Here is a 20,000-nt window from a genome sequence, read left to right as displayed (position 1 = left end):
TCGAGTTGATAGATGGAGGAATTGAGTTTTTGAGGCATTGAACAATACCAAGTTTGCTCTGCCCCAATCAGAAATTTTAGAAAGATCAGAAGTCAGGCGTTCTGTGGCTTCCCTGCGTGATATGTTTACCTCCTGAAGGGTTGGACGTCTATGAAAAGACGTGGAAAAGTGCAGGGTGGTATCATCAGCATAGGAGTGGATAGGACAAGAAGTTTCGTTTAGAAGATCATTAATGAATAATAAGAAGAGAGTGGGTGACAGGACAGAACCCTGAGGAACACCACTGTTAATAGATTTAGGAGAAGAACAGTGACCGTCTACCACAGCAGCAATAGAACGGTCAGAAAGGAAACTTGAGATGAAGTTACAGAGAGAAGGATAGAAACCGTAGGAGGGTAGTTTGGAAATCAAAGCTTTGTGCCAGACTCTATCAAAGGCTTTTGATATGTCCAAGGCAACAGCAAAAGTTTCACCAAAGTCTCTAAAAGAGGATGACCAAGACTCAGTAAGGAAAGCCAGAAGATCACCAGTAGAGCGGCCTTGACGGAACCCATACTGGCGATCAGATAGAAGGTTGTGAAGTGATAGATGTTTAAGAATCTTCCTGTTGAGGATAGATTCAAAAACTTTAGATAAGCAAGAAATTAAAGCAATAGGACGGTAGTTTGAGGGATTAGAGCGGTCACCCTTTTTAGGAACAGGTTGAATGTAGGCAAACTTCCAGCAAGAAGGAAAGGTAGATGTTGACAGACAGAGCTGAAAGAGTTTGACTAGGCAAGGTGCAAGCACGGAGGCACAGTTTCGGAGAACAATAGGAGGGACCCCATCAGGTCCATAAGCCTTCCGAGGGTTTAGGCCAGCGAGGGCATGGAAAACATCATTACGAAGAATTTTAATACGAGGCATGAAGTAGTCAGAGGGTGGAGGAGAGGGAGGAACAAGCCCAGAATCGTCCAAGGTAGAGTTTTTAGCAAAGGTTTGAGCAAAGAGTTCAGCTTTAGAAATAGATGTGATAGCAGTGGTGCCATCTGGTTGAAGTAGAGGAGGGAAAGAAGAAGAAGCAAAGTTATTGGAGATATTTTTGGCTAGATGCCAGAAATCACGAGGGGAGTTAGATCTTGAAAGGTTTTGACATTTTCTGTTAATGAAGGAGTTTTTGGCTAGTTGGAGAACAGACTTGGCATGGTTCCGGGCAGAAATATAAAGTGCATGAGATTCTGGTGAAGGAAGGCTTAAGTACCTTTTGTGGGCCACCTCTCTATCATGTATAGCACGAGAACAAGCTGTGTTAAACCAAGGTTTAGAAGGTTTAGGACGAGAAAAAGAGTGAGGAATGTACGCCTCCATGCCAGACACTATCACCTCTGTTATGCGCTCAGCACACAAAGACAGGTCTGTGACACGGAAGCAGTAGTCATTCCAAGGAAAATCAGCAAAATACCGCCTCAGGTCCCCCCAACTAGCAGAGGCAAAACGCCAGAGGCACCTTCGCTTAGGGGATCCTGAGGAGGGATTGGAGTGATAGGACAAGATAAAGATATGAGATTGTGATCGGAGGAGCCCAACGGAGAAGAAAGGGTGACAGCATAAGCAGAAGGATTAGAGGTCAGGAAAAGGTCAAGAATGTTGGGCGTATCTCCAAGACGGTCAGGAATACGAGTAGGGTGTTGCACCAATTGCTCTAGGTCATGGAGGATAGCAAAGTTGTAGGCTAGTTCACCAGGATGGTCAGTGAAGGAGAGGAAAGCCAAAGCTGGTGGTGAACATTGAAGTCTCCAAGAATGGAGATCTCTGCAAAAGGAAGAGGGTCAGAATGTGCTCCACTTTGGAAGTTAGGTAGTCAAAGAATTTCTTATAGTCAGAGGAGTTAGGAGAGAGGTATACAGCACAGATAAATTTAGTATGAGAATGACTCTGTAGTCGTAGCCAGATGGTGGAAAACTCGGAAGATTCAAGAGCGTGGGCACGAGGAGCAGGTTAAGTCATTGCGCACATAAACGCAGCATCCAGCTTTGGATCGAAAATGAGGATAGAGAAAGTAGGAGGGAACAGAAAAGGGGCTACTGTCAGTTGCCTCAGACACCTGAGTTTCAGTGAGGAAAAGAAGATGAGGTTTAGAAGAGGAGAGGTGGTGTTCTACAGATTGAAAATTAGATCTTAGACCGCGAATGTTGCAGAAGTTAATGAAGAAAAAGTTGAGGGGGGGGGTGTCAAGACGCTTAGGGTCGTCGACGGAAAGGCAGTCCGACCTGGGGACATTTATGGTCCCCTCCCCAGGCTGTGTGTGTGTGATTTCACATCATTCTTCGTATTTTTCCATAATAATAAAATACTCTTTGATTTTTCTCACAATTCCATCATAAACTATTGGGAAAACATTCACTCATATGATATATTTTCCAATTGTTTATAATATTTTCTTTGATTCATTGCGTCCATTAAACCCAAACATCATTCTTCTTCTCTTTACATCACGTAAACTGCTTCCCTTCTCCCATATACACAACCACAACCACCATCGCCGCCGCAACCACCACCACCACCACCACCACCACCACCACCACCACCACCACCTGTCCACCCTTCCTTCTCTCAGTCTATTCAAGGCCATCCCAACAAAATTTCTCTCGATTAACTTCTCTCTCCTCCCTCCCTCTCTTCCTTCAGGCTATTTCAGGAAAACTTTCAGTCATTAACTTCTTCCTCTTTTCCTTCAGTCTATTTCTGAACATTCCAGGAAAAATTCTCTCCTTTAACACACACACACACACACACACACACACACACACACACACACACACACAAGCTCAGATCACTACCAGACCGCCCTAAAGAGACCTAACTAGTTTAGATAAGCTCAAATCACTGTTGAACCACATAAAGAAACTCAAACAAGCCCTAACAAGCCTTATAAGACCAGATTATCCAAAGCAAGCCCAATAACCCTGGTAGCTAGCGTCACAGGGCTAAGGAGAGTTGCATGCAAAGACCACAAGCCTGATGTAACCCAACACAACCCTTTTTTCCTTTTGTACATCCCTTTTTTTCCCTCACCACACCCTTTATCATAACCACACAAACTCAAATCACTCTCCTAATAAGCCCAGACGAGCCCACTGACTCTCGTAGCGCTCAAAGTACATAACCCTGATTTAATCCAACACCTAAGCCCTTTATCGTCTAGTATACCCATCTTTTTTACACCGAACCCTTTATCATAACGACATAACCCCAAATCATTCTTCTAGACACCCTTAATAGCACGTAATAAGCCCAATAACCCTCGCAGCGCAGCGTCTGGGGCTAAGGAGTGTTACATGCAAAGTCCACAAGCCTGATTTAATCTGTGTTTACGCCCTGCCTAGCCGCGCCTGAGTCTCCGGCGGCTGTTCAAGGCTTAGTGTGGCAGCGTCTTGGAGCGAGGCGCACCTGGAGTGAAACATTGGCTAGTCAAACACAAAGCGGCGATATTTCAAGCCCGGCTACTCTCTTTTAACTGAGGGGGAGGAGGAGGAGGAGGAGGAGGAGGAGGAGGAGGAAAAAAGGGGCCTCGTAGGTCCTTTTATTATTTTGTAAAATGTTCTTAAAAGGAGAAACTGTGAGGCAAGGGCAATTATTGTGATGTATCTGACCTAGGGAGAGGAGGGAGAGGGGAGACTGTGAGGGGAACGAGGGAGAGGAAGAGAGAGAGGGAGAGAGAGAGTTATGGTGGGAGGGAGAGAATTACTGGTGGGAAGGGGAAGCGAAGGGAGAGAGAGAGTCATGGGTGGGTAGGAAGAGAGAGAGAGAGAGAGAGAGAGAGAGAGAGAGAGAGAGAGAGAGAGAGAGAGAGAGAGAGAGAGAGAGAGGGGGGGGAATGAGGGAGGTACAATGACATGGTAGGTAGACAGTGAGACAGACAGCCTGAGAAAGTAATAGACAGAGTTGGAAATCGGTAAGTTTATGGTGTGTGTGATGGGGTAGTCGAGGGTGGGAGGGCGCGGGAGGCTGGGCGGTGGGAGAGAGACTGATAAATATAAATACGAGTAAGTGAATGGGATAAACTGGTGGAGAGATAGATAGAGGAGTCAACAAGTGAATGAAAGACACAGATGCAGATACGAGAAGGTGAATGAAGTAAATTGGTGAATAGATCAATAGATAAGGAGTCAGTAAGTGAAATAGAATAACTGGGTAAGAAGTCTGGATGGAGAAATGAATAGGGAATCAAATGAATAAATGCGTTAATACAAGGAGTAGGTAACATGGAAGCTTGATAGATTGATTAGCCAATTAGTGAATAAATAGCTAAATACAAAAAGAAGGCAAGGTTAAAAATAATGAAACGTAAGTGATTCGAGTAAACAGACTGATGAATAACTATATTAATAAACAAACATAAGTGAATAAACTTTTTCTCAAGCAGCGTGGTGGGTGACTAGGTGAAGCTCGGTAGTCAGGCCATTAGAGTCCAGTTGAAAGAGAGCCTCAAAAGAAGACAAAGTAAATTAATGAATAGGGATGAGAGGTGGAGACTGCCAGGGATGTTTTACTGAGGGACTGCCACGTGTAGGCCTGAAGGCTTCTTGCAGCTTCCCTTACGCCCTCAAAACGTGTTCATGTACGAGTAGATGCGTAAACAGTTATATATTTGCTTTTAGTAGATACACATGACATATAAGTAAGAAAACAAATATTTTAACTAAATTGCGAAAATAATGAATTATGATGAAGAAACTTTGTCATTAAAAAAAAAAAAGGAACAGAATGAATATCAACGGTTTTAAGGTAGTGGATAGTGATGGATAACACACACACACACACACACACACACACACACACACACACACACACACACACACACACACACACACACACACATCACAAGAGGTAATAAAAAAAAAAAAAAACTGCAATAATAATAATAACAGTACTGGAGAATATCAGCATAATTTGGATGGAGTGTTGCACGCAGCCTGCATGTTGAAGCGCCTTGGCCTCTCAGCAGGACTGTTTTCAAAGGCCACATAGATGATCAGTAGGATTCTCATCTCTAACTATTACAAGCTTGAACCCGTTATTTCTTATCCCATCTTGATTACTGACCTTGAGAATTTCGTTTGTTACCATTATTTACGTCACCAGTACCACAGAAAGACCTCATCAATCTCTTCTTAATCTTTTTTTGTCCTATCCTGACTACTGGTCTTGAGAATTTCGTTTGTTTACCGTTGATACATCGCCACTACCACAGAAAGATCTCATCAATCTCCTCTTAATCTTCTTATCCTATCATGACTACTGACCTTGAGAATTTTGCTTACGTCACCCTTCTTGTATTCTCTGTGGCAATGAAAGACCTATCAGATCCCTCTTTAAACAGACGCCTCACTGGAGACAAGTGAAAGCGTAAATCTAACTTGATCAAGATTTAAGCCATTATTTCTCTATATAATCCTGAAGAAATCACTCTTAAAAATATAACATATACGTATATTTCATGAGAATCTCTCTAATGCATTAGAGAGAGAGAGAGAGAGAGAGAGAGAGAGAGAGAGAGAGAGAGATAGAGATAGAGAGAGAGAGAGAGAGAGTAAATTATTGGTGTTTATCATATTTTTTTCCCATCATGTGCATTAGGGTCGCCATTCAGTGAGAGAGAGAGAGAGAGAGAGAGAGAGAGAGAGAGAGAGAGAGAGAGAGAGAGAGAGAGAGAGAGAGAGAGTAAAGGAGGAGGCAGTAGACACCTGCCGAAACGATAATTACTCCCAGTGAGGTGTGCAGCACTGTTCAGGGGGTGCTGTGAACTTATCATTAAACCCAGCTGTGACCTCACTGAACGTTTCCCTTTGTGTCTCACAACACAAGGGGGCAGTCACAGCCTGCCCTCTAAACACAACTCTCTTCCTCCACACAAAACTACAAGCACCTAATAACACACACACCCTTCACTCAAAAATTTTAAAATCATCATGGCGACTCCTACACCAGCCTCGGAGTCCTCATCTGGGGAGGGGACCATAAATGTCCCCAGGTCGGACTGCCTTTCTGTCGACTACCCTAAGTGTCTTGACACCCCCTCAACTTTTTCTTCATTAACTTCTGCAAAATTCGCAGTCTAAGATCTAATTTTCAATCTGTAGAACACCACCTCTCCTCTTCTAAACCTCATCTTCTTTTCCTCACTGAAACTCAGGTGTCTGAGGCAACTGACAGTAGCCCCTTTTCTGTTCCCTCCTACTTTCTCTATCCTCATTTTCGATCCAAAGCTGGATGCTGCGTTTATGTGCGCAATGACTTAATCTGCTCTCGTGCCCACGCTCTTGAATCTTCCGAGTTTTCCACCATCTGGCTACGACTACAGAGTCACTCTCATACTAAATTTATCTGTGCTGTATACCTCTCACCTAACTCCTCTGATTATAAGAAATTCTTTGTCTACTTAACTTCCAAAATGGAGCACATTCTGACCCTCTTCCCTTTTGCAGAGATCTCCATTCTTGGAGACTTCAATGTTCACCACCAGCTTTGGCTTTCCTCTCCCTTCACTGACCATCCTGGTGAACTAGCCTACAACTTTGCTATCCTCCATGACCTAGAGCAATTGGTGCAACATTCTTGACCTTTTCCTGACCTCTAATCCTTCTGCTTATGCTGTCACCCTTTCTTCTCCGTTGGGCTCCTCCGATCACAATCTCATATCTTTACCTTGTCCTATCGCTCCAATCCCTCCTCAGGATCCCCCTAAGCGAAGGTGCCTCTAGCGTTTTGCCTCTGCTAGTTGGGGGGACCTGAGTAGGTATTTTGCTGAATTTCCTTGGAATGACTACTGCTTCCGTGTCAGAGACCCGTCTTTGTGTGCTGAGCGCATAACAGAGGTGATAGTGTCTGGCATGGAGGCGTACATTCCTCACTCTTTTCTCGTCCTAAACCTTCTAAACCTTGGTTTAACACAGCTTGTTCTCGTGCTATACATGATAGAGAGGTGGCCCACAAAAGGTACTTAAGCCTTCCATCACCAGAATCTCATGCACTTTATATTTTTGCCCAGAACCATGTTAAGTCTGTTCTCCAACTAGCCAAAAACTCCTTCATTAACAGAAAATGTCAAAACCTTTCAAGATCTAACTCCCCTCGTGATTTCTGGCATCTAGCCAAAAATATATCCATTAACTTTGCTTCTTCTTTCCCTCCTCTATTTCAACCAGATGGCACCACTGCTATCACATCTATTTCTAAAGCTGAACTCTTTGCTCAAACCTTTGCTAAAAACTCTATCTTGGACGATTCTGGGCTTGTTCCTCCCTCTCCTCCACCCTCTGACTATTTCATGCCACGTATTAAAATTGTTCGCAATGATGTTTTCCATGCCCTCGCTGGCCTAAACCCTCGGAAGGCTTATGGACCTGATGGGGTCCCTCCTATTGTTCTCCGAAACTGTGCCTCCGTGCTTGCACATTGTCTAGTCAAACTCTTTCAGCTCTGTCTGTTAACATCTATCTTTCCTTTTTGCTGGAAGTTTGCCTACATTCAACCTGTTCCTAAAAAGGGTGACCGTTCTAATCCTTCAAACTACCGTCCTATTGCTTTAATTTCCTGCCTATCTAAAGTTTTTGAATCTATCCTCAACAGGGAGATTCTTAAACATCTATCACTTGACAACCTTCTATCCGATCGCCAGTATGAGTTCCGTCAAGGCCGCTCTACTGGTGATCTGGCTTTCCTTACTGAGTCTTGGTCATCCTCTTTTAGAGATTTTGGTGAAACTTTTGCTGTTGCCTTGGACATATCAAAAGCTTTTGATAGAGTCTGGCACAAAGCTTTGATTTCCAAACTACCCTCCTACGGTTTCTATCCTTCTCTCTGTAACTTCATCTCAAGTTTCCTTTCTGACCGTTCTATTGCTGCTGTGGTAGACGGTCACTGTTCTTCTCCTAAATCTATTAACAGTGGTGTTCCTCAGGATTCTGTCCTGTCACCCACTCTCTTCTTATTATTCATTAATGATCTTCTAAACCAAACTTCTTGTCCTATCCACTCCTATGCTGATGATACCACCCTGCACTTTTCCACGTCTTTTCATAGACGTCCAACCCTTCAGGAGGTAAACATATCACGCAGGGAAGCAACAGAACGCTTGACTTCTGGTCTTTCTAAAATTTCTGATTGGGGCAGAGCAAACTTGGTATTGTTCAATGCCTCAAAAACTCAATTCCTCCATCTATCAACTCGACACAACCGGATACGGACAAGTGACGCCACCTACCCCTTCGTCCTTGCCCTGCAGGAGGTGAACGGCGCCGGATCGCTGTAAGTCAGGCAGGAACCAGATGGGGTAGCTTTTGATGAGTCGCTCACACGGCTCACACTCCGACCCATCCCCGCTGCCAGTCTGCAGACGAGACCCCACCACCTCTTATTAGTACTCCGTGACACTATGAATTGTGACCCTGCCTCTCGTACAAGCACCGTCCACATTTATATAAGGTACAAAGCACACCATACCTTGATAGGTTCCTGAGCATGTGTCTAATATTTTCCTGAAAACATGACTGCAATTGTCACACTGGCACTTATGAGTTTGTTCAGCTGAGTAAGAACAAGAGAGAAGCTTTGAGTAATCATGCATTCATCACTCACAAGGCAACAGAATCTGGCGGACGTGATGAACTTTGCTCTTAACAAAATTTGGGAGGATGCGTAATCGTATGTACGTTAACTTGAATGCAATACAAAATTAATCTGAATAATCCAACAAGGCGCGAACCAATATAACTAAACGACAAAAACAGTTAATCTAAAATTACTACTACTACTACTACTACTACTACTACTACTACTACTACTACTACTACTACTACTATTACTACTACCACTACTACTGTAGTAGTGTGTAAATCAACTATCACTCTTCACTGTGGCTATTTACAACTCAAGAGGAAGTTCTATAAGGATGCTTGGCCTTACAACAACTCGTCCACATCAGTGAAATACAACAAGAGAAAAGAGAAAAGGGTGGAAAAAATAAATGACATGGTTTCTTTTCACAGGGTGAGCACTGCCCTGAGTGACAATGATGGATGAAGATTCAGTGGCTGGTAATGATGATGTCCTCTGCCGCTCTCTTACCTCATAAAACTATTACATTTCTTGGGTAAATATGCCATAAAAAGAAGAACAAAGATATTTGTTACTAGCACTACTATTAGAACTACCTAACAACAATAACGATACCAGTAAAATTCTCTCTCTCTCTCTCTCTCTCTCTCTCTCTCTCTCTCTCTCTCTCTCTCTCTCTCTCTCTCTCTCTCTCTCTATTATTATCATTATATCCCCATGTCGAAACACCATCAACAAACTTTTTTTTTAATGTAGGAGGGAGAGAGAGAGAGAGAGAGAGAGAGAGAGAGAGAGAGAGAGAGAGAGAGAGAGAGAGAGAGAGACTGTGTGTGTGTGTGTGTGTGTGTGTCATGTTGAATTTATATGTTAAGACACCACAGACTTTTCATAAGATGGCGTACATTCCTTCCACCCTCCCTCCTCGTCGCCACACAGGCAAAGCATCACACACACACACACACACACACACACACACACACACACACACACACACACACACACACACACACACACAGGTCCCATTTCTCTATCTACAGACCATGTCACAATCTTCACTTGAAAAAAAAATAGTGATAACTGAATTTTTTTTTTCCACAAGCAAGAATTTGACAACAACAAAAAAAAAAAACACTTTTCTTCCTTTACGAACAAAAATGTTACAATGTCCGAGCCTTATATTTTACTCCATTTTTTTTTTTTCCCTACATCACATGACATTTTTTCTCCCTCTTCTTCACCCAACTGACCTTAATTCCCGGATGTTGCTCTCTCCCACCTACCCCGACCTCCCCTCCCGCTCCCAACTGATCCCGTCATCATCATCCATCTCCCGCCACTGCACCGTCGCCGCTGCTGCGTAAGGGAATCGCTCCAAATATCTCCCTCGGAAGTACCACTTAGTGTCAGAAATGTCGAGTGCAGACTGTAAACCTCTCTCTCTCTCTCTCTCTCTCTCTCTCTCTCTGTCAGTATCCGATCTTTATCATCTGTCACAAAGCGTAACCATAACCTTACCGCCTCAGCCCGCCGCCCATCGCCGCCCGCACCTCATCACACCGTCACAGAATTTTTTTTTTTTTATGTAGGAAGGACACTGGCTAAGGGCAACAAAAATCCAATAAAAAAATATGCCCACTGAAATGGCAGTCCCACAAAAGGGTCAAAGCAGTGATCAAAAATTGATGAATAAGTGTCTTGAAACCACCCTCTTGAAGGAATTCAAGTCATAGGAAGGTGGAAATACAGAAGCAGGCAGGGAGTTCCAGAGTTTACCAGAGAAAGGGATGAATGATTGAGAATACTGGTTAACTCTTGCGTTATAGAGGTGGACAGAATAGTGGTGCCAAACTCTCTCTCTCTCTCTCTCTCTCTCTCTCTCTCTCTCTCTCTCTCTCTCTCTCTCTCTCTCTCTCCTCTTATAGTAAATGACTGTCAATAAACCTCCTCCTCCTCCTCCTCCTCTTCTTTTTATCTTCCTCTCTTTTCTTCGTCTTCCTAAACAGTTCTCTCTCTCTCTCTCTCTCTCTCTCTCTCTCTCTCTCTCTCTCTCTCTCTCTCTCTCTCTCTCTCTCTCTCTCTCTCTCTCTCTCCTTTTTCTCCACACCTTTTCTTTCGTTTTTTTTCTCTATATATACACTACCTTTATTACTCTCCTCCTCCTCGTCCTCCTCCTCCTCCTCGTCCTCCTTCTCCTCCTGCTCCTCAAGGAAAACGTAAAATAATCAAATAGAAAACGAGTAAAGAAATTCTCACTTTTATTTATTTTTCTTTCTTTTCTTTAGTTTCTCCTTGAATTCCTTAAACGTATACTATTAAGAAAGATATTAAGACGTGTATTGATAACGAAAACGGAGGAAAAGTCAATTAGTAAGTGATAAAAGGGTTATTTCTCTCTTTATATTGCAATTCTACATTTTTATTTAGTTACCCCTTCAATTATTTCAAGGAGAACTATTACGGAACATACATAGACAGTTACGGAAAATGGAGGAAACGCTAATTTGTAAGCGAGAGAGAGAGAGAGAGAGAGAGAGAGAGAGAGAGAGAGAGAGGAGTTTAAAAAGCTGCGGATATGAAAGATTGAGGGGAGAGGAGAGAGTGAAAGCCAAAGACGACAACAACAACAGCAACAACAACAGCAACAACAACAACAACAACCTACTACTACTACTACTACTACTGTTCATCGTCTTCTTTTCCTCTTCTTATTCATCTTTTCTTTTCTCTCTTTTATTCCCTCTCTATTTATCACTCGTTCCATATATACATTACCTTTATTACTCTCCTCCTCCTCCTCCTCCTCCTACCGAATTTTATCCAGAAAACTCTCATTTGAATATATACGAAGAGAGAGAGAGAGAGAGAGAGAGAGAGAGAGAGAGAGGGGAAGGGGCGCAGTAACACCATCATCAGAGGAAAGGGAGACGATGTTTTTTCTCTCTTTCTCTCTCTCTCTCTCTCTCTCTCTCTCTCTCTCTCTCTCTCTCTCTCTCTCTCTCTCTCTCTCTCTCTCTCTCTCTTCGTATATATTCAAATGAGAGTTTTCCGTTTGGTGGAAACACTAGCTGTGCATGTACCCTGAGTGAAAGTTTTGTGAACATGATTGTATCCAAGTCGCTCCAAGGAAGTGAATGACTCCACGTATTAATAATCTTTTCATTATTAGTTCACAAGCTGTTCGTGATTGCGACCAAACAAATCATTCTTAAGATGGGAGAAGTGTTAATGAATACATCTCAGGTTAAAACAAAACAAAAAAAGTGTGGAAACGAGAATATAGAGGATTTACCATATATATATATATATATATATATATATATATATATATATATATATATATATATATATATATATATATATATATATATATATATATATATATATATATATATATATATATATATATATATATATATATATATATATATATATATATATATATATATATATATATATATATATATATATATATATATATATATGGTAAATCCTCTATATTCTCGTTTCCACACTTTTTTTTTTTTTTTTACCTGAGATGTATTCATTAACACTTCTCCCATCTTAAGAAGCATTTGTTTGGTCGCAATCACGAACAGTTTGTGAACTAATGAACTTTGTGAACTATATATATATATATACGAGTATATATATATATATATATATATATATATATATATATATATATATATATATATATATATATATATATATATATATATATATATATATGGTAAATCCTCTATATTCTCGTTTCCACACTTTTTTTTTTTTTTACCTGAGATGTATTCATTAACACTTCTCCCATCTTAAGAAGCATTTGTTTGGTCGCAATCACGAACAGTTTGTGAACTAATGATGAAAAGATCATTAATCTTGCCACGTGGTTAAGCACCATGAATGTATTAGGTGAGTTCGGATCAGCTGTCAGGGTTTGCCAAACTAATCAGTATACGAGTAGTTATTGCCAAGGAATTGACATTTCTGTGGTACTGCTGTATTCCCTTGTATTATTTTGACGTAGCTGTGTGCATATGTGTGTATGTTTCCATTCTGTTGTGCGTATAATCTGATGATTCGAAACCGATGCGTATCCATTCCAAGACATATTCCAAGCCTTTCATCTCCTTACCGGTAGCCAAGAAATTCCTCTCTTTTCAGAACGTCATTGTACGACAGAGTAGCCAGCTAAACAGCCGAGCCCTCAGCGTGCGCCTCCCGCCGGACAAGGGACCCTACATCCAACACTACCTCATTGAGATCCACAACGAAGGCTCCTCCTACTCACTCCAAGCTTCTGAAAACCGCTTCGACACCCTTCCTTCGTTCATCACCTATTATTCTCAGTGCTGGTGAGGACAGAGAGGAGGCTGGACGTTATATCTAACCACTGTGCTGCGTATTTTTTGTTCACCAACTCTCCATATCCCAGGATGAAGTTGTGTGGGTGTGTGTGTGTCTGTGTGGGTAGGTGTGTGTGTGTGTGTGTGTGTGTAAAACGTACCCAGGAAGGCCACTCGCGTAATATATATGAGGATTAATTTGCCTTGTTGTCAAGTCATGGCTTTCTTGCAATGCATCCCGAGCTCCTGCAGGTAATAGCGGGACGCGCTCAGTCCAGGGATGATGTAGGAGTGGGTGGCGCCTTCATACCTTTTTGTTGTCTTTTCAGCGAAGAGTTGCTGGCTCAGCTCAAGCTTCCTCGCACCATCCAGGAGGCCAAGACCCGCCATGAACTCGGCTCTCTCTCGCTGCTCGGACAAGGTGAGCATCAAACACTTACGTGGTCGTGAAATGTAATTGAAGTGTAATGAGCGAGAGGAGGATTCTCCACTTCAATGGTGGAATGACCTCTGCCTTTCTACGAATGTGTGGGTAGTTTGATGGCCCGGGAAGTTAATAATCCTTGACTGCAATGTCTCATTCATGACATCTGCCTACCCCAGTGAATGTCCACGATGTCACCACTACGATGGCCAGTTATAAGACTGCCATAGCGACTGAGTTGGTGCAAAAAGTATCCCCTACCTGGCGGACAGTACCTCCTTGCCCACGAGATCATCCCTTTCATTCTGTGTAACTTAATATAATCAAGCGTTGTTGAAGCGTGATCAGACGCATGTTAACGGGAGGTCATTGAACTGAAGAGGGGAAGAGGTTTGATGGGAGGAGACATTGGTAATACTGCATACTAGTTTCCAGAAGTGTTGGACGTGCTTGAATCATACTTTGTTGTGCAGTATTTTTGAGACATAGACGTTGATTTGGCGCGCTCAAAAAACACGCGAAAATTTGACTTTCCGGGGAGAATGGTGGCTTCGGCCGCCCAAAACCTGCAGATGGCTCTCTCTCTCTCTCTCTCTCTCTCTCTCTCTCTCTCTCTCTCTCTCTCTCTCTCTCTCTCTCTCTCTCTCTCTCTCTCTCTCTCTCTCTCTTTCCCCCTCCCTCTCTCTCTCTCTATCTTCCCCCTCCCTCTCTCCCTATTCTCTCTCTTCCCTCCTCCCTCCCTCCCCATTCCCTCTCCCTATTTTCTCTTCCCCTTCCCTCCCTCCCCATTCCCTCTCTCTCCCCATTCCTTCCCTCCTCTCCCCCTTCCCTTCATCCTTACATTTCCTCCCTCCCTCCATCTCCCTCATCCCTTTCTATTTCATTTTGTTTTTTATTTATTTATTTATTTTTATTTATTCATTTAATTTATTTTTATTTAAGAGGGGTACCTGCCAAGGCCAACAAAATTGGAAAGAAAAAAATGTTCCCTGAGGCGCCGGTCCCCAAACTGAGTCAGAAACGATTGTCAAAAATTAGAGGATGAGTGTCTTGAAGCTTCCCTCTTGAGAGAGTAGTCTTGATAAGCGTCCACAGTGTTAGACGAAGACTTTGACTTGTGTTGATGAGGGGAGTAACAGTCTTCGGAGCTTTGTTCTTTATTAACAATATGTACAGAAAGAAGGGCAAGGAAAAGATGTCTCAGAGTGGTTAGTAATTAAGGAAAGATGTGCCAAACAGTTGTACAAGGGTTTAGCATTGACGTGTTTGGGCAAAGCACCTTATCTATTTCCGTCTTTAAGGTATACGTGGAAACAATGAAGGAAGTGATGATATTGCGTGGCTTGCATCCGTTGTTGTCATGGTTGGACACAAAACAAGAGTAGAAGAAGATGATAAGGAGAAGAAAAGAATACGTTCAAGAAGAATTACTTGAAGAAAAAAAAAGGAGGAAAATGAATATAAAAAAAAGTTGAAGAAAATGATAAGCGTTATGTGATGGTCATTGTCTCTTATTTCCGAACACTCTACTAAAGTGACTCTAAATGAAGTTGATTGTCTAATTATTATTAATTATATTATAGAAGAAAAGGAAAACTGAACACACACACACACACACACACACACACACACACACACACACACACTGAAATATTCTTTTTCAAAATATTTCGCAAGAACACTATCAAGACTTCCGTCATTATGTAACGCATCCATATATATATATATATATATATATATATATATATATATATATATATATATATATATATATATATATATATATATATATATATATATATATATATATATATATATATATAAACACATTTAACATCAGGTCACAAGCACACAGCGAACATCAATATGGACCCAAGTCTCAAACTCACACATCAAATTACAATATAGAAATATATCTGTGTATAAATACATCAGATTACAATATAATAAATATATCTCTATACAAGCACAGCCTGTGTTACCTTACAGAACTTTTCAGTCCCATGGATGTACCTGTGTACTGCTTTGTACATAACCATTGCTGCAACCTCTGCTCTTAACCTAATGACATTCATCCAAGTGTCCTTAATTCATTAAGGCCTTAATCCACACTATTTTCTTAATTCAATGTCCTTAATCCACATTATTTTCTTAATTCATTGTCCTTAATCCAGACTATTTCCTTAATATAGTGTCCTTAATCCAGACTATTTCCTTAATATAGTGTCCTTAATCCAGACTATTTCCTTAATATAGTGTCCTTAATCCAGACTATTTCCTTAATATAGTGTCCTTAATCCAGACTATTTCCTTAATATAGTGTCCTTAATCCAGACTATTTCCTTAATATAGTGTCCTTAATCCAGACTATTTCCTTAATATAGTGTCCTTAATCCAGACTATTTCCTTAATATAGTGTCCTTAATCCAGACTATTTCCTTAATATAGTGTCCTTAATCCAGACTATTTCCTTAATCCAGACTATTTACTTAATCTACTGTCCTTAATCCAAATTATGTCCTTAATCTACTCTCCTTAATTGTAGATTCCTTAATTATAATATCCTTAACGACAACATTTTCTTAATCAGTGTATAATCCTCAATCCAGTCTATTTTCTTAATTTACTCTCCTAAATCTGTACTATTTTCTTTATCTGCCATCCTTAAGACGGTAGACAAAGTAGATCATCTACTTAATCTACTGTCGTTAATCCAGACTATTTTTTTTATTTTCTTCATCTACTATTCTTAATGTAGACTACTTTCTTGAAGTAATATCCTTCATCCAGTCTATCTTCTTAATGTAATATTCTTAATCCAGACCTCTTTCTTAATTTACTATCCTTAATACAAACTATTTACTTGATCTACTATCCTTAATCCAGATTGTTTTCTTAGTCTATCAACCTTGATCTTAATTTCCTTAATCCAGACCATTTTCTTAATCTGTTATCCTTAATTCAGACTATTTTCTTGATTTATTATCTCTAATCCAGTTTATTTTCTTAATCTACTTTTCTTAATTCAGACTCTTTCCTTGATCTACCATCCTTAATCCTGATTTTTTTTGTTAATGCATTAGTCTCAATTTAGACTATTTTTGACTCAGACTTTTTTAATCTACTATCCTCAATCCAGACTATTTTCTTAGTCTACCATTCTTAATCCAGGCCGTTTTATTAATTTGATATTTTTATTTTATTTTCCTTATTTTGTTATCCTTAATCTTCATTTCTTAGTGTAATATTTTCCTATGCAGGCTATTTTCTTAACTAATATCCTTAATCCAGACTATTTTCTTAATCTACTATCCTTTATCTTAATAACCTTGATTTACTGTCCATAATCTTCATTTTCTTAGTCTAATATCTTTAATGAAGAACACAGTTTTATATCCTTAAGCCAGACTATTTTTTCTACTCTATTCACTGCTCCTATTTTCGTTTTGGGATCTTCTTTGAGCGGGATTTTTATTCATCTATTTCTTGCCTCTGCTGACCTCCCTGATGGATAACAAATCGAAACAAAACAAAAAAATCAATCAATCAATAAAATCAAGGCGGAGGCTGAGAGGACGCGGCACCTCTGGGCGTACGCAGACGGAGGACGTGAGTGAGGATGTCGAAGCGGTATCGTTTTCCGTTGAGCGTCAAGGTCATGGACAAATCATCATAATCTATCGCTGCTTGTAATTTACACAGCAGCGTTCGTCCAAACACGAAATCAAACCAGTGGCGCATGTATATCGTGTCCATCTTTCGCAGAGTGTCTGTGCCGCTGCCAAAGTGCAGCAGGACTCGTTTCGGCAGCACAGTCGATTTGCCTGTCCTGCACAGCATCTTGTCCTGACCAGTCTTAGTGATAGAGAATGTTGACGCGTTACCAGTGTTCACCATCACCGTCAGCGGCTCCTCGATGCCTAACGCTCGTGCGGCAAACATGAACGTTTTGCGTTGTGTGTCCGAAGGTTGTCTCCGCCGCAGACGTTTTGGGTGACGCAGGAACAGGGTGCTGCTGTCGTCGGGATGGAACTCCTGCCGCACCTCGGCCTCCTGCAGGCGGCTCATGGACATAACTATTAGGTCCAAGTAGTGCTTCCTCACATCCCCGCGTACAATGACCGTCATGCGCGTGTTGACCGCCACGTAGCGACGCAGCATCACCACCACCTCGTCCAGCTCGATCACGTCCAACTCCAGCATGCCAGCCCAGGTAAACAAGTATTTCTTTACCGTCTCTTGCTTGCCCGTGACGATTCCCAGCCTCCGGGCCAGTGTTAGCCTCATGAGGCTGCATGAGGAGCCGCTGTCAAGCTGGACAAGGCACGGGTGGCCGCGCACGGTCGCGGACACCAGGTTTTCTTTCCCAATATTAAGACGGCACCACCTGCTCACGTTCCTCTCCTTGCTGACTCTCTTGGCATCCACCATCAGCCTCACCACGTCGTCTTTGTACCACCCTCTCATCTTCCATCTCTTGATGCCGTGCTTAACGCATTGACAGCACTCCATCTTCCCCCCTTCTTTCGTTCTCTCCTGCCCTCCCCCTGCTCTTTGCCTGCTTCTCGTCGTCCTCCGCGTCCTGCCTCTTCCTCTTCTTGTCCTGCTTCGCGTCGTCGTCCTTAACTTGCCTCTTCCTCTTCCTGTCCTGCTTCTCGTCGTCCTCCGTGTCTAGCCTCTTCCTCTTCTTGTCCTGGTTCTCGTCATCGTCCGTAACCTGCCTCTGCCTCTTCTTGTTCTGCTTCTCGTCGTCGTCATTAACCTGCCTCTTCCTTTTCTTGTCCTGGTTTTCCGTTTCCTCCGTGTCCTGTTTCTTTCTCTTGTTCTGTTTCTCGTCGTCGTCCTTGTTCTGCCTCTTTCTCTTCTTGGTGCGGTCCATAATCGGATGAAAACACTCCACGCTCATCGTTTTCTTGCCTTTGATGTCATTCCCGTCCCTCTGATTTTTGTGTTCTCGCCGGCTCGCGCGATGTTTCATCTCTGCACAGCCTTCAGTGACCGTCTTCTCGTGGCTGGTGCAGTCTTCGAGGCTCTCCAGCCGCCTCTTCTTGTTCTTGGTTAGTTTCTCCTTAGCCTTCCCCTTCTCACCGAGGGTCTCTTGGGCGTCCATTGCTTGTCGTTTCCTCTTGTTGTTGAATCTCGTATTATGGAGTGTTGTGCCTAAATCTTCAGTAGAAAATCCAGGCATTGCACAGTCTTACTGGGAACCTGTTCGTCAGAGGGTATGGTATACCTTTGCGCCCCCTTCTTGGAGCGCTCAGCAGCTTGGAGCTAAAGACTTCGGCACCCACCAGGCCCACCAATCAGAGGCCTCGATTCAAGAATGTGATAAGGTCTTTAGCCAATCAGATACAGGAATGAAACAAAATATAAAATTATGACTATTTTTCATTAGCAGCAGTGATGCACTTTTCAATTAATTATGCTGAATCACTGCAATGAAGACTCCTTTCAAAAGCATAGAAGTAATACATTTATATGATTTAGTATATTTAATTCTCTAAATAATAATTTCTATCAGTCACTTATCTGTGTTATTTGGCTCACAATTCATACATCAGCAGCTGTGCACTAATATCGCACTAACATTTGGCGCCACCACGGTCTGTCAGCCATTTAGAGCCGTGGAAAACCTCGCCAACAATGCCCATTCACACAACGTAACTGACGTGTAGTTTTGGCTCAGCTAAAATGACTTCCACTGCCACATTCTCGTGTCACTGTGCCGAGGAGAGCAAGTTCAGTCCCGCGCTTACAATGCCAAGGGTAGAACTCGAGCCGTGACCCTTACGTGCATCAGTGAGGAAGCAGGAAGAGCAGGAGGGGGATCATTATGAGCTGAGGACACAGTATGCTTGGCTTGTGTGCGTTTTAAGCCATTATTATCTAAGTTATAAGATTTTCTTAACGAATGAGTTGGTGCAAGTAGTGTCCCCTACCTGGCGGGCAGTACCTCTCGCCCAAGAGAACATTCCTTTCATTGTCTGTGTAACTTAACGTTGTTGTGGAAAAGGAGGAGGAGGTAAAATTAGAGGGAGTATATATTATCTTGGCAGTTTAGGTAAGAGAGAAAGCAAGAGGAGGAGGAGGAGGAGGAGATTAGCAATAAGTGATATAAATTGATATTAATTGTATGGGTTATGAAAGGAGGAGGAGGTGGAGGAGGAAGAAGACGAGGAGGAGAAGGAAGAGGAGGAGGAGGAGGAGGAGGAGGAGGAGGAGGAGGAGGAGGAGGAGGGAGGAAGGGTGTATGTACGAGTATGTGTGTGGTCTAAAGAGGCTGTAGAAATCTCTCTCTCTCTCTCTCTCTCTCTCTCTCTCTCTCTCTCTCTCTCTCTCTCTCTCTCTCTCTCTCTCTCTCTCTCTCTCTTTATTTAAACATAAGTACATTATAACCCGAAGGCGCCATTATCACCCGAAGAGAGAGAGAGAGAGAGAGAGAGAGAGAGAGAGAGAGAGAGAGAGAGAGAGAGAGAGAGAGAGAGAGAGAGAGAGAGAGAGAGAAAACATCGTCTCCCTTTCCTCTGATGATGGTGTTACTGCGCCCCTTCCCTCCTCTCTCTCTCTCTCTCTCTCTCTCTCTCTCTCTCTCTCTCTCTCTCTCTCTTCGTATATATTCAAATAAGAGTTTTCTGGAT

General features: G+C 42.1%; 1 long non-coding RNA gene across 3 annotated transcripts in view; it reads left to right on the top strand.

Moving 5' to 3' along the window:
- LOC135113809 (uncharacterized) overlaps positions 1 to 20,000 on the top strand; it is an 80,475-nt gene that overhangs the window by 11,904 nt on the left and 48,571 nt on the right. For 2 of the 3 annotated variants that reach the window (XR_010275054.1, XR_010275055.1), the window contains exons 1-3: positions 9,021 to 9,133; positions 12,757 to 12,947; positions 13,268 to 13,359. This is a non-coding gene — a long non-coding RNA (uncharacterized LOC135113809). Of the gene's footprint in view, positions 1 to 9,020; positions 9,134 to 12,756; positions 12,948 to 13,267; positions 13,360 to 20,000 lie in introns of those variants that run through there. The other variant, XR_010275056.1, reaches the window with a different exon arrangement.

This window comes from Scylla paramamosain, chromosome 26 (assembly GCF_035594125.1).
Source record: "Scylla paramamosain isolate STU-SP2022 chromosome 26, ASM3559412v1, whole genome shotgun sequence".
Taxonomy (NCBI): Eukaryota; Metazoa; Arthropoda; class Malacostraca; order Decapoda; family Portunidae; genus Scylla; species Scylla paramamosain.
The sequence above is the reverse complement of the archived record's forward strand: the minus strand, read 5'-3'. Positions and strand labels throughout refer to the sequence as shown.